The sequence below is a fragment of the Panthera tigris genome, chromosome B1 (assembly GCF_018350195.1).
Source record: "Panthera tigris isolate Pti1 chromosome B1, P.tigris_Pti1_mat1.1, whole genome shotgun sequence".
In the NCBI taxonomy this organism is placed as follows: domain Eukaryota; kingdom Metazoa; phylum Chordata; class Mammalia; order Carnivora; family Felidae; genus Panthera; species Panthera tigris.
Genome location: NC_056663.1, coordinates 82,370,033 through 82,385,662, shown reverse-complemented (window position 1 = coordinate 82,385,662; position 15,630 = coordinate 82,370,033). Strand labels below are relative to the sequence as shown.

The window sequence follows — 15,630 nt, the reverse complement described above, 5'->3', positions numbered from 1 at the left end:
AGACTTTTCAGATGGGCTCCTTTCATTTTGTAATATGCATTTAAGTTTCCTCTATGTTTTTTCATGGATTGATAGTGTATTCGTTTTTAGTGCCAAATAATATTCCGTTGTGTGGATATACCACAGTTTTTTATCCATTCACCTAGTGAAAGACATATTGGTTGCTTCTAAGTATTGGAAAGTGTAAACAAAGCTGCTGTAAACGTCCATGTATAGGTTTTTTGTGTGGATATAAGTTTTCAACACCTTTGGATAACTACCAAGCAGTGTGATTACTGGATCAGAGGGTCAGAATATATATGTGTTTAATGTTTTATAAGAAACTGCCAAACTCTCCCAAAATGGTTGTATCTTTTTTGCATTTCTACCAGCTCTACATCCTTGCCAGCATGTGGTGTTGTCAGTTTTCTGGATTTTGCCATTCTAAAATATATATATATTTTATCTATAAAATATATATACTTCGATGAAGTGTCTGGTAAGGTCTCTGGCCCATTTTTTAGTTGGGTTGTTTGTACTCTTACTGTTGACTTTAAGGGTTCTTTGTACATTTTGAATATCGTCCTTTATCAGATGCATCTTTTGCAAATATTTTTCTCCCAGTCTGTGACGTGTCTTCTCATTCTCTCGACATTGTCTTTTTCAGAGCAGATTTTTTTTATGAGCAATATGAGTTGATTTAACTATTTTGGAAACAACCCCTTCCCCCCCAATAATGTCTGAACCTAAAAGGTACGTAAAAATGGCAAAACATATTTTAAAATAGTAGATTTGAAGGTCATTGTAGCTTTTTCCTCATCACATGAACTCTTTCTGCAGGACAGTAAATTACAAACCATTTCAAACTGTGTTAAAGCACATAATCAATCTGGCTGCATTTGTAGCTGCTTCTGGGAAAGTAATCTTGTTGGAGCTATTCCTCTGGGCTGTTTGGTCAGTTGGTCCAGAAGAAGAAGTCCTGGAGACAGCAGTGGGCCTCACCTGTCTTGTCACTACTCATTCTGCTCGTCCGCTGTGATGGAAGCAGGCACAGAATCCTGGCCCTTGTTGACATCACTGGTGCACACCCACTGCCCATTGATGGACTCCTTCCACAGGGCCTCCTTATTATTTCTGCCTGAGAAAGGCAGGATGTTGGCCATGATGGACCAGCTCACATGCCACACATCATTGAATTTATGCAGCAGTTTGAGCAACCACATATTGCCTGAGGCATCGTCATGGGTCCAAATGAACATATGACCATCCTGGGAGCTGCTGGTGATGGTGCTGGTGGGCAGGCTAATGGAGAGGGCCCAGGCCACATCTCGAACCCAGTCACTGTGCACTTGTAGCTTCTGTTTCTTCTGTTGGCTGGTCTCCTCTTCCTTCCACAGCTTGATGAGGTTGTCACAGCCACTTGACGCAAACTTCTTAATGCAGTTGGGCTTCTGCACCGATAGCTGGACTATGAGGCTTCCAGGTTCAAAAGGAGGGGGTCAACTGACTGCATTGCGGCCAATAATGTGAGCGTTGTTGATCTTTTTCACTTCCTACTGGTCATCTCCCGTGTACGACAGCAGGGATATGGCCCCATCTGAGTTGATATAGGGCATAGTCATGGAAGGGCCCAGCACACAGAATTTACTGAGAAGTCGTATCCTGTATGCTTGTCCGTCCGTCTTCTCCCAGATGCCATTCTCTTCTTTCTTGATAAGGATTTTTTGGTCAAAGGAGCAGCATGCCAGGATGTTGACATACAGAGAGTGGTCCCAGGCCACTTTCCACACAGGATCCTCATGACCCCTGAGGTCACCAATGAGGATCTGCCCTCCATTGTGCACACTGAAGATTCTGATGGACCTGTCTGATGAACAGGTTGCCAGGCAGGTGCCATAGTGATCCATTTGGGCATCGTGAATCATGTCCTAGTAAGAGGCGTCTACAGTGTTGATTGCTGACACCATGGCCCTGATGGCAGCGGCTCCCGGTCTTGGATGTGGCAGCTCCTGGTGGTGCCCCTGAACAGCTCCTCCAGAGCAGAAATTTTTAATTTTAGTGAAGCCCAGCTTATCAATAATTTTTTTCATGGTTTATGCCTATGGTGTTTTACCTATGAAGTCATCACCATACCCAAGTTCATTTAGGTTTTCTAAGGGTTTTATTGATTCGCATTTTACATTTATGTCTATGATTTATTTTGAGTTAATTTTTGTGACAGGTTTAAGTTCTGTGTCCAGATTTTGTTTTGCATGTAGTATGTCCAGTTGTTTGAGCACCATTTGTTAAAAAGACTATCTTTTTTTTCCATCATACTCCCGTTGCTCTTTTGCCAAAGATCAGTTGACTATATTTATGTGGGTCTATTTCTAGGCCACTTATTCTGCACCATTGACCTATGTGTCTATTCTTTCACCAATACTACACTGGATTGGCTACTATAGTTTTATAGTAAGTCCTGAGATCTGGTACTGTCAGTCCTCCAACCTTTTCTTCTCCTGCAATATTGTGTCAGCTGTTCTTGGTCTTTGCCTCTCCATACAAACTTTAGAATCAGTTTGTCATTATCCACAAAATAACTTGCTGAAATTTTATTAGGATTACAGTGAATCTTTAGATCAAGTTGGGAGGAACTGTCATCTTGACAATATAGTGTCTTCTTATTCATAAATGTGGCATATCTCTCCATTTACTTAGTTCTTACATTTCATTCATCAGAGTTTAATAGTTTTTCTTATATAGATCTTATACTTATTTTGTTAGAATTACACCTAAGTATTTAATTTCCTTAGGTGCTAATGTAAATGGTATTGTGTTTTTAATTTCAAGTTCTACTTGCTCATTGCTGGTATACAGGAAGGCAATTGACTTTTGTATATTACACTTGTATCCTGCATCCTTGATATAATTGCTTATTAGTTCCAGGAATATTTTGGTCCATTATTTTGGATTTTCTACATAGATGTTTTCCTCTTATTTTTAAGGTGGAAGTTTTAGGTCATTATTGACTTATTTGCTGTGGGCAATCATATTAATTGTGTGTATCAGTGTTGGTAAGAACTTATCTACAAATTTAAAATGATTTTTAAATCCTAATTGATTTCTAGATATTCAAATGAGAAGACAACATTTATGTATCATCAGAAAAAGATTTAGGGAAAATAAATTAGTAAAATAATAAGTATTACATGTATATATATCATATAGCATCATATATGTATAGTATTAGAAGGATATATAAAAAATATTAGTGTGATAATGTGATCTCTTTGTGGAGATGCTATATGTAATTTTCTTTGCTTTTGTTTATATGAATTTTTAAAAAAGATTTCATCTTTTTAAAGTAATCTCTACACCCAATGGGCAACTTGAACTGAAACACCAAGATCCAGAGTCAGATGCTCTACCAACTGATCCAGCCAGGTGCCCAATATGATTTTTTTTATATTTCTGTGTTCAAAATATGTAAAAGAGAATGAAAGTCACTAACAACCAAAAGCAAGTCAATTTTATAGATGGGTGAAATACACTTGATCCTTGAGCAACATGAGGGTTGGGGTGCTGACCCTGCCATGCAGTGGAAAATCTGCATATAATTTTTGACTCCCCAAAAACTTAACTACTAATAATAGCCTACTGTTGACTATTAGCCTTACTGGTAACATAAACAATTAACACATATTTTGTGTGTCATATATATTATATACTGTATTCTTACAATAAAGTAAGCTGAAGAAAAGAAAACGTTATTAAGAAAATGATAAGGAGGAAAAAAATACATTTATAGTAAGGTACTCTAAAAAAAAGTCCACATATAAGTGGACTCACACAGTTCAAACCTGTGCTGTTCAAGGGTCATCTCTACAGATCTTCTTCCAAAGAAGGACAAAGAATTGCAAATAAACGTTTAGAGGTATAAGAATTAGCAAGTAGCATGTGTCTTTTGTCCAGAAGATCTATGGCATTAATTCACAGATACAGATGTAAAAAATGAAACAAAACAAATCACTCAGAATTTCCACAAAATGTTGCTTCCGTAAATATACTATCAACACTAACTTTAAATAAGCTGCACACAGGATATCTTTTAAATGGGTGACTGAGTTGTTCAAATTTTGTTCTTATAGGTGTTACCGCACAACTTTAGCTTTGTAGAGGACTCTGTGGGGAGTTCTTGGGATAGTGTCCTGAGAAAAAGGACAGTGGCAAACCCAGAGTTGACTCAGGTACCAGCTGTGTCACTGAAAAAGTCCTTTAAACTCTCAGAGACTTCATCTTCTCATCAGTAAAGCTGACTTCACAATTCTGTGTCCTTTGCATGATTTTTGTCAGTATCAAACCAAATGAAAATAATATATGCAGTGCTTTATGACTCACAGAACTCTATGCAAATTCTAGCTATCATTATTCTGAGATGGCTATTACAACCAAAGTTACCCAAATTATAGAAATATAACAGAAGTAGTGCTGGAAATATTAATTTAAAAAATTTTTTAAGGCTTATTTATTTTTGAGAGAGAGAGACACACACACACAGCGTGCGAGCAGGGGAAGGGAATAGAGAGAGGGACATACAGAATCCAAAGCAGGCTCTAGGCTCAAAGCTGTCAGCACAGAGCCTTATGAGGGTCTCAAACTCATGAACCATGAGATCATGACCTGAGCTGAAGTCGGATGCTTAACCAACTACTGAGCCACCCAGTAATGTTAACTTTCAGGAGCCCCTGGAAATGTTAACTTTCAATGTTGGAGTCTTAATTAGGCTAGGGCATGCCCTTTTCATATTCTTAATTTTTGCTCTGATCTTAATTAATGTATACCACTGTAGGTATTTTGGATTTCTGGTAGATGGTGAAATTTGAGGTTTAAGAACCCTTTTGAGCAATGGCTATCTAACCAGGGTATAGTTTTGCAAATTCCAATTTTCATTCATTCAATATTTACCACTGAAATCTATTGCTTACAGTATTCCAAGTTTTGTGGTCACAGTAGCAAATAAAACAAAGCATCTGCTGAAATGGAGCTTACAATTTAATGGGGGGGGGGGTGTTGTGGTCCATAATACAGTGGAAAATGAGTATCCAATAGGTCAGTAATGAATATAGGATAGAGCAGGAAGTGTAAGAAGTGCCATGAAGAAAAATAAAGTGGAAGAAGGGAGGTTGTCCAGGAAGCAGAAACTGGGATGGAGATTAAATGCAGAAAGTTTACTGAAAGGATCAACACTTGTCAGAGAACGGGAGGAGGTAGGATTGGTTGGGGGGAGAACTTGGGCTACAAAGTAGACACAACTAGGCTTCCACTAACACCCTGGGATCTGGGAAGCCAGGAAGGGCCTTCAGAATAGTGTTGAATTGTGGCAAAGGAGCCCAGGTCTTTATGCTCCTGCAATGACCAAAGAGTGGTTGCAAGCTGTCCCTGGGGAAGGGAGTGTGACCTTGTGAGGTGACTTTCTTCTGTGCAAGGCAATTCCCAGAGACAGCTAATAGCAGTAATCAACCAGTAGCACTGTATCCATTAGAAGGTGTGCATGGTGGGGGGTGGGGAGCAAGGGATTGCTTATTTTAAAAGATAATCAGGGGAGCTTCTCTTAAAACTTTTTTGAGAGTACATTTGAAGGATATGAAGGAGAAACCAAGTAGACATCTATGGGAGGAGGATTCCTAGGGAAGAGAATTTTGACCTTCATTTTTAGATTTTTCTTCATGTAATTTCTATGCCCATCTACTGCTTTTCTACTCACAGTAGAAATAATAATGCTACTCTCAGTAATAATAATAACAAAAACAAAACCAATATCATTTTTCACTCTGTAATTGCAAGCTTTAATTTTAGAAGCTGATGTAAAACGTAAATGTTTCATAAGATTTCACTAGAGTTTTAATAAACCAATCCATTTATTCATTCAATTACACAGTGAGTGTCTATAAGTGCCCAATGTATGCCCGTTACCATGTGAGGTGATATGGGTATAGTGGTGACAGGTGAATCAGTCCCTGATTTGAAAGCAATTGACTTGGGGAGACAATTGAAACAGGCTATTTGAAAACACAGCATAAAGAGTGACTTGGTGTGGTTAAGCACAGGGAATGAAGATACAAAGAGCAAGTCATTACACTAAACCATGATGAAACCAGCGTACATGATGGGGAAGGGTGGGTAACTAAAACAAAGTCAAAATGAAGCTTTCTTTGAATAGGGGAAGAATGGTGTGTTCACAACAAAGCTGGTAAAGATAGGGGAGGTAAGTTTCTTTGCAAAGGGAAACCATGTTTTGTTCACCTTTTAAGTTGTAGAATGGGTTAAATCCATAAGGGTCTACAAAGATCAAACCACCAATGCAGAAAACACACATTTCTGTAAGAAATCAGTTGTGTGAGAGGTTTTCATTGCTAAAGATGGACTTTGAGCATAAAAGAGATTTACGTAAAACATGTATCAAGGACTGAGCTGGCATCTTTTATCAGTGTGGCTGCAAGTTTGAATAGAAGTGTATTGATCAGAGGTAGGATGAGTTCTGAAAAAGTTCGTTTTGAAAAGCAACATTGAATGTGTTAAATATTTTTAGGGGATGTGATCTGCTAATTGCTCTAACAAATATTATACATCCTAGGGAAAGGTTTGAAACTTTCCCGTCAGTCATTCCACCACCTATTTATTGAGTGATGTCTCTCTTCTACTCACTAGTCCAGGTATATAGGGACCGCTACAGTCGTTGCTCTCAAGAAACTTAAATCCTGGTGCCTGTGGGGCTGTAAGTGGCTTATGACAAACAAGGAAGCCAATGTTATAAGATGTTGTGAGATATTCCCATTCTCTCATAATAGGTATCCATGACGAGAAAGACTGAGTACCACCTGATTCTAAAGAGAACCACTGAACTGCTGCTCACTTCTGGGGCCCAGCCACCTCACAGGAGTTTCTTAGACTTTACAGAACGACTTTCTACTGGCCAGGTTCATAGAAAGTGAACAATGTGGAGGGAAGAAACTCATCAGGGATTCCTGGTCAGTGATCTGGTAGGGAACATATGGAGGAGGAAAGAAGGGTGCTTTCTATTCCCAGAATCTAAGTGGGGAAGGGAAAGGGACTCTGAAAGAAAAGCTTATAAAGTTTGAGGACGTCTGCAAGAAAATAGGAGAGACTGACATTTTGCTTACTGTTGGAAGGCTATGTGGGCAGCATTTTGCCAATATGGCTCTATTTCTATATGAGTAGGGGAGAGACACCTGAATGGAACAACAGGGCTTAGAGAAGGGCAGCGCTTGAGCAGCTGAACTCCATCCATTTGGTGTGTACAGATGCCAGAATATCCAACAGATCTAGTGGAAAGTGGCCAAAGAATTATGTCACTGGCATCTGGCATAAAAGGACTGCTCCCTAAGCAAAGTGACATTAACAGTAAGAGCCTTGGGACAAGAAGTTGGGGATGGGAGTTGAGCCAGAATGGAAGAGGTAGAGCTGGTATAATCCCCATGTGATGTCAAAATCCTCTGAGATTCCCCATGCCTTTGAGAGATCCAGCTTTGTACTTTGACTCCCAGAGTCCACTGGTGGCCAGTTTGTGTAAGCCAGATTAGCAGCTACAACCATCAGGCAGAGAACCACAACCTGGAACAGTTAAGTACAATGAATTTTGTACTTCACATTTTGAAATTGAAATAGCTTTAATAACAAAAGAGACCAGAAAGTTTATTAAGTTTCCAAGATGTCTGGAAGTAATAGGAAATGTATATTCCATATAGCGTAAGTGAATAAAAGATTGAATGTTTTGGGGCACCTGGGTGGCTCAGTCAGTTAAGCGTCTGACTTCAGCTCAGACCATGATCTCTGTCCATGAGCTTGAGCCCCATGTTGGGTTCTGTGCTGACAGCTCAGAGCCTGGAGCCTGCTTTGGATTCTGTGTCTCCCTCTCTCTTTGCACCTACCCCATTCTCTCTTTCACTCTCTATCTCTCAAAAATAAACATTAAAAAATTAAAAAAAAAAAGATTGAATGTTTTTTTACCCAGGTGAATCGAGACTTACCAATAACCAGTTATACAAATAAAGAGGATAGTCCTAGGAACTGAGTGCTATGAAGAAAATAAAGGAAAAAAGTGAGATAGAATATAATGGAGGAAGGAGAGAGGCAGCTGCTTTACTTTGGGTAGGCAGGAGAGACCTATTTCATTCAACAAAATGTCATTGTATTTTCTGCCCACTCACTATTCCCAGCTTTGGGGATATAGTGGTAAACAAAGCAGACAAAAAGTAAAACCATCAATAACCTTTGAATGTGTGAGACAGGAATGATATGCAGGAGGCAACCAAGCAAAGATATGAGACAAAAAGGAAAAAAAGGTAGAACAAGAAAGGAAGAAGCATAGCGTGTTGGAGTTTCAGGAGAAACGGTCAGTGGCTGGGGCCTATGAATAAGGAAAGGGTTGAAGAGGGTAGGGGAGGGAGAGATAAGATCTGGCCTAAGGACGATGAGATCCTTGAAGAGCATGCTGAAGAGTAAGGGTTTTGCTCTGGTACAATGGGAAGCCTAATGGAGATTTTTAAATAAGGGAAATAGTTTATGGGTTTAAAAAAAAATTTTTTTAGTGTTTATTTATTTATTTTTGAGAGAGAGAGAGAGAGAGAGAGAGAGAGAAAGAGAGAGACAGAGCATGAGCAGGGGAAGAGCAGAGAGAGAGAGGGAGACACAGAATCTGAAACAGGCTCCAGGCTCTGAGCTGTCAGCACAGAGCCCAACGCAGGGCTCGAACTCACGAACCATGAGACCATGACCTTAGCCAAAGCTGGACGCTCAACCAAGTGAGCCACCCAGGTGTCCTGGGAAGTAGTTTATATTTTAATTTTTTAAGTTTTAGAAAAATTACTCGGATTGCTTTGTGGTAGAGGGAGTTGTAGGAAATAAGAATAGAGTTAGGGAGATAAAATGTGGGCTGTCACTGTGTTCCAGACAATCTCATCTATTCTTTGTAGTAAGAATAAATGATGTTGGTCACTTTTCAGTGCTCCCTTTTCTAAATTTCAAAATACTTAGGGATGGAGTTACTTTGATCTGAGAAAATTTATAATATAAAGCACTTTTGTGCTTTAGTAGGCCTAGAAAGAATTGCATTGATTTAGGGTAAGTAAGACTTACATTAAACGGATTGCTTTTGATTTAAAGATATTATGTTTCATCGGAGAATGGAAATTATTTTCACATCGTTGGCAATATTTGAAATAATTACTCAACTTCGGTTGATAAATGGTCTAAAAATTATTTTATTAGCTTTCCTCAGAGCACATCTCATTACAAATAACACTACCCTCAGGAGAGAAGAGTCCATGAGAAGGGTCAAGGACATCCTGTGAGTAACATAAGTAGAGGCTGAAATAACATGTTTTAATATATGATGCACTGATAGCATTTGGCAAAAACATCTGGAAGAGACCCAAAATAAGACAACAATCCCAGTTAATAAGCTCCACTGAGTGATGTTCATCAACTGATAATGTGAACTCAGGTTGAACTCTAGTCATAAAACTTGGAAAGAGGGAGGTTTGAGAAATTGTATGTTCTTTATTGCGAAATGACTGGCCTGAGCATAAGATCAAATCTAGGAATGACTCTTAGGGTCATATAAGTTCAAGGCCAAGCTCAAATAAATAGAAAACACTCAGCACATGCTGATCATCTCAAATTCCATTCCCAAACCCATCTATACTGAAGAACATTTTGGATACCCCCTGAAGGACTGAAATTCTTGTCTCTAATTTGAACTGAAGTCACAATTCTCTGTAAACCACAATTAAGCAGTCACTAGAACATATTAGACAGGCAAGCAACACAGTCTAGGAACTCATAGATCTAGAGGACTGTTTTTATTATTTGTAAGTAAAACCCCATGTAGACTAATATAGTTTATCCATTAGAGAAGTGTGAGTTAGCAACTGTGTGGTCATGATTTTTTTTTTTAACTTCGAAAAAGTTAGTGATTTCTATTGCAGTTTTTCTTTAAAGACGTAATACAGCTTATTATAGAAAATTTGAAAGCTAGGCAAATGTAAAAAAAAACACCCTAAAATTAGCTATAATACCATTTCTAACCACACATATGCATGTGCTCGTGTGTGCACCTGTATACACACACACACACACACACACACACACACACACACAATGAGCTCTTACTATTGGACCCCTTTGTAATCTTTTTTTTTAATTTTTAAACATTTTTAAAGTTTATTTATTTTGAAAGAGAGCAAGCAGGAGAGGGGCAGAGAGAGAGAGGAGAGAGAGAGAAACCCAAGCAGGTTCCTCACTGTCAATGCAGAGCCTGACATGAGGCTTGAACCCACAAACTATGAGGTCATAACCTGAGCCAAAGTCAAGGGGCGGGTGTTTAACCAACTGAGACACCCAGGCACCCCCAGGTTGGTAATCTTTTAAACATGTAACAAACCACATTCCTTGTCATTAAATCTAACAGACCCAGTATAGTGTGACTGTTAAGTAATGTTCTGAGATTTCCAAAATACACTAGAACTTATACATTCTAAATTGTCACTTTGGGAGTTCATGGTATGCATTTAGGCAAACGATGCTGCTGAGCAACACAGATGTGCGACAGTCTTCTTATAGTCTATCAAGGGAAGGCATGTGACGTGTGGCCAGGGCCCTGCCATACCCTGTCTCTTAGGACAGGAGACATGAAACCTCAGACATCCCTTACCTACACTTCTAGGGCAAAGCTGTCATGGTGCATCTGGTGTGAGTGATGGCGGGGGGAGGACTACATGTTGTGACATTAGACCCTTTTGTTTAAACTTTATGTCATACGCCTGAGGGGCTCATGCAGTCTGTCAGACATTTCTGCCCCAGGATCTGCCCTGTCCTTGAGATGACAGGTACTCTCCAGAGATCATCTGGATGTCTGGCCTTCCTCTGCATGTTTCTACCCTATGCTTGTCACTCTCTTTACTGTTAAACTCCAGGCAGGTGAACTATAATTGAGATCACTTCATACCAATGGAAGCCTAACAAAAACCGTGCCTTGGAGGCGAAGACTTGAATTAAACTCATTCCCTGCCCTCAAGCTGCTCACAGAATAATAAACTTGGCCTTTTGCTTCTTTTATTTATTAAAAAAATTTTTTTTAATGTTTATTTATTTTTGACAGAGAGAGAGAGAAAGACAGAGCATGAGTAGGGGAGGGCCAGAAAGAGAGAGGGAGACAGAATCCGAAGCAAGCTCCAGGCTCTGAGCTGTCTGCACAGAGCCCAACACAGGGCTCGAACTCACAGTGTGTGAGATCATAACCTGAACTGAAGGCAGCTGCTCAACCGACTGAGCCACCCAGGCACCCCTGCTTGTTTTTAATCACAGTGCAGCTTTATCAGCAGGCACCTGGGGTACTTGAAAGTCTCAGTTTTTCTATTGCATTCCTTTCCCATCCCTTACATGTTATTTCATTTGTGCCCGGACAGCCACACAGTGAGAATACAGGCTGATGTCTTCCTCATGCTTCTGCACATTCTCTGCTCTTGGCTTTGTTCATACCTTCATATTTATCCTCCTGGGATGGGCTTAAAATTTTGAAAATAATAAATCATCAAGGTAATACATGTACATTTTTAAAAGTCAAATGTCTTTTCATGGGATTATAATAAAAATCATAACAGTTGATATTAATTGATCACTATTCTAAATGTTATATATATATATATATATATATATATATATAAATATATATATAAACTCATTCACTCCTCACTACAGCCCATTGAGAAGGTACTTCTGTTATTATCACCCTATTTTGCAAATAAGAGTAATGGGGCACAGAGAGGTTAAATAGCATTTTCAAGACCTCACAACTAGTACTGGTAGAACTTGGATTCAAACCCATGTGTCATGGCCATAAGAACTGTGTTTTTAACCACTATGCTATTCTGTAACAATTCTTTGTTCCAGCCTCTCCCCACTGCTCATTTTAGGCCCTAGAAACCAACACTCACACAGGTGGTCTTGTTATTCCCCAGGTAGCTTACTGTTTTTTGGAAAAATTCTAATACACAAATCATGTTTCCTCTTCCTTTCTAATTCATCAGTTAACCCTTTAATTTCTTTTCCGTTTTCCAGATCTTTACTGAAATATTCATCTGTTGTTATTATTATTTCTTCTGTTCTTTCCATTTTGCTTCTTATACCTTACTATTATTGTTAGATGATGTCTTAGAAAAGAGAAAATACATAGTCACATGTCCATTGTACCATCTTGAATGAAAAGTCTGCTTTTACATGACCTAGAGGAGTGGTATTTGTATTAGGATTCATAGGGTATAACTTGTGATCCACCCCCAGCCTGCTCTCCCAAACTTGACTTTGGGCTTACATATGCTTCTTATATATGCTTCATATTTCTCTGAGTCTGGTGTCTAACCCTTTCAGTCTTTCTTGAAACCTACAGCTGAACATGATCTTTCTCTCTCATCTCAATTCCTGGAACACTTGTGTTGTTTCTCTGGAGGCAAGATGTGCCTCATGATTTCTCTTTTATTACCATCATTCCTATGCATAATTTTATTTCCATGTTGCACAGAAGCTTCTTAGGAGTGGCTGCCAAACCCTTTTGTAGTGGAAAAACCTGGGCTTGAAATCAGGTGCAGTTCTATTCAAGCAATAATTACAAGAGTAAGAAATATTTAAATTTACAAATTCTCAATAGCTGAAGAAAAAAAGCATTTGATAGGATTCAATAACTGTTGCTGATGAAAAAAATATCCCCTAGCAATTAGGACGGAGCTTTCTTAAACTATAACGGTTGTAGACAAAAAACTTATATTATTCTTCATGGAGAAACTTCAGTTCAGACATATTCCCTTTAAGAAAAAGAGTGAGAAGGATGCCAACTATCACTGCTACTGTTTAACATATTACTGAAGATAGTGGCTAAAACAACAAGTCTTAGCCTCCATGACCTTTAGTTGTGGTTATGCAACTAAGTCTGGCCAATGGCATGTGAGTGAAGGTTACCACTTATACCACTTGCCAGTCTGGCCCAGAAAACCTCAAATGAGTGTCCTTCTCTTCTTTTTCCCTGCCACTAGGTGATTGGGAAGATGACTTTGCAGACCAAGAGGAACTATGAGCCTAGATCCCTGAATGACTTTATGGAACAGAAATCTCTTCCCTTCCCTTCCCAGATTCACACTGGACAGTTATGTGACCAAAATGACAAAATTTAATTGTGCTGAACCCTAAAATTTTTGCCTTGTTATAGCACTTAGCCTATCTAATACAGAAATAGAGATTCTACCACAACAAAAGCCTGAAATATATGTCATCGGCTTAGTATTTGGGTGTCAGGAGACAAAGATTTAGATATCACTTCCCCAAAGCAGACTATTCATGCTATGCTGAAGTAAGTAATCTGGTAAGCATTGTTTACAATAATTTGGAAGGGATACTGTGTGCCTTCTGCATCTATAGTTTAGGAGAGTGGTTAGAGCCCAAGTTTTAGTGTTTCTTAATTGTTATTGCTTTTAACAATATTATAACAAAAAATGAGTTTAGTTAGGAAAGAATTGCCTGATTTTCAAGAAGAAATTAAGAATCTCAGAGTGTTGGGAAAAGCAAACGCTTCTGAGCTTAAAACACTAGGACAGATAAGACTGTCAAAGACTTAGAGGGAAAAGACATCAATGCTTCTCATTAACCAAAAGAACTCGGCCCTAGGGCTGAGATCACATCAAGAATATTGCTTTTCATCATAGCCCATTATTTAAGATGCCTCAAAGGAGCTGTCATTAAGTTAGAGGCAAGGATTAATTCCAGTCCACAAAGAAAGGAAAAGATGTAGAATTTTGTCTCAGAAATAACTTTGGGTGTAGTTACAGGCAAATGGAGCTGACTGAAAGCAAACTGACTAGAAGTCACTTAATTTTCTAGGGAATTTGTGTTGCCAGAGTAAGTGTCAGCCTGGCTTGAAAAAGCTTTTGCCTGTTTCTCTAGCCAAACAACCCTAGCATCATTAGAAAACGTGTTACAAAATTTGTATACTCACAAGCTATACACAGGGCACACTGTTCAACACTCAGTTCAAATATGGCCATGGAATTTAATGACCAGGAAGAACTTACCAAGTACAAAACCAAATGTAAGTGCATTGCCATAGAGAATAATGGATCTTTCCATATCCTGGGCAGGAGTCTTCACAGTGTTGCCCATCAGATTCTCTCATTGCTATGGACAACTGACTGATAATGTGTTGCCAATTCATCTCTCTTTTTTGCAGATATCTTGGTTCCACCATTGTGTATTAGGTATAGCAGTAGGCAGAAAACTTGTCTTCTTAGTTTATTGACTGTCTGGCCATGAGAAAGTACATTGCAACCTGATGAGAAGACTGTACATCCTAAGACATCCTGGGCTTTGCTGTACATACAATAACAGAGGGAAAAAGAGAAGAGTGTGATACATGTGTGGGAATGAGGGTATACATGAGTATGTCATGACCAGAGGCCTGGGTTGTGGAAGGGACAGCCAGATGTCCAATAAAATCCATTCTACCTTTATTCCTGGACCCAGGGCTTGACTTTTCCCAGATCCCCTTGCAGTTAAGTGTGGCAACGTGACTGAATACTAGTTAATGGAATGTGAGTTGAGAAATGGCCATTCCCCATCCCTGTCCTTTTGGTTCTTGATTCATGGGAAGGACGGATGAAACCTCCCGCATATGCTTCTATATACTATTTCCCTCTTCTGGAATAATGATGTCCAGGGAAACTTTGGAAACCATGTGTTGACGATGGCAAAGATGCCATCAGCTTAGATTCATGAACGACTATGTGAAGGATAATCTCTATTCCCCACTGACTTGGAATATTTCTGTATCTTTACCCGAACAAAAAACAAACTTTTTTATGTGTTAGCATCATTATATTTTGGGGCTTAAACTGCTCTAATTAAAGCCACAGGCAATCTGGTGGGTGAGATAATGTAGCAGTAATTTCAGACAGTGACAATACTCAAACTCAAATGGATGGCAACCTGAGTAGGCTTGGAATCACCATCACATCAGGCCCTGAGGATACAGAGAAGAGGGCTATCTGGTCAGCAGCCAGATGAAAGAGGTAGGATTCAAGTCCATTTTTCAATTTGTGGAGGAATTGTGGGAAAAGCCCTTCTTAAAAATCCAAAATCAGTATCAGTCACTTGAAGAAACTACCAGGAAACACAGTACTGTTCTCATTTCCAAGTATGTCTTCAGAATACTTGAGGACAAAAAAAATACATGAACTCTTGGTCTGTCCCAGTTTTGATTTCAAGAAGTTACCAGACGCCTATGTAATAATGTATCATTGTGGTGGGCTCTATTCTGAGCACGGTGAAGGAGTTAGATGTGAAGATCCTCTGTATTGCCCTGGAAACTCTGCTGGTACACACTGGAGGTAAGAGAAGAGTAAAACACATGATACTGGAGGCAATACTATACAGCTGTATTAAGTAAGAATAAGGGAAGAAAGCTGGGAACGTGGAGCTCCCATATATTGGAAGCTTTGTGATAACCCTGAGGTAAGGAGATCAAAGCAAATAATTAAAGGTTGTTGTTGTTGTTTTTAATACTACACTGTTATCATTTCTTAGAGGGTTGAGTTTTGCTTTAGAAGTGAA

General features: G+C 39.1%; 1 pseudogene; it reads right to left on the bottom strand.

The window, feature by feature from the left end:
- Positions 1 to 992: 992 nt before the first annotated feature.
- Positions 993 to 1,949, bottom strand: LOC102958676 (annotated as a pseudogene).
- Between the last annotated feature and the right edge of the window lie 13,681 nt (positions 1,950 to 15,630).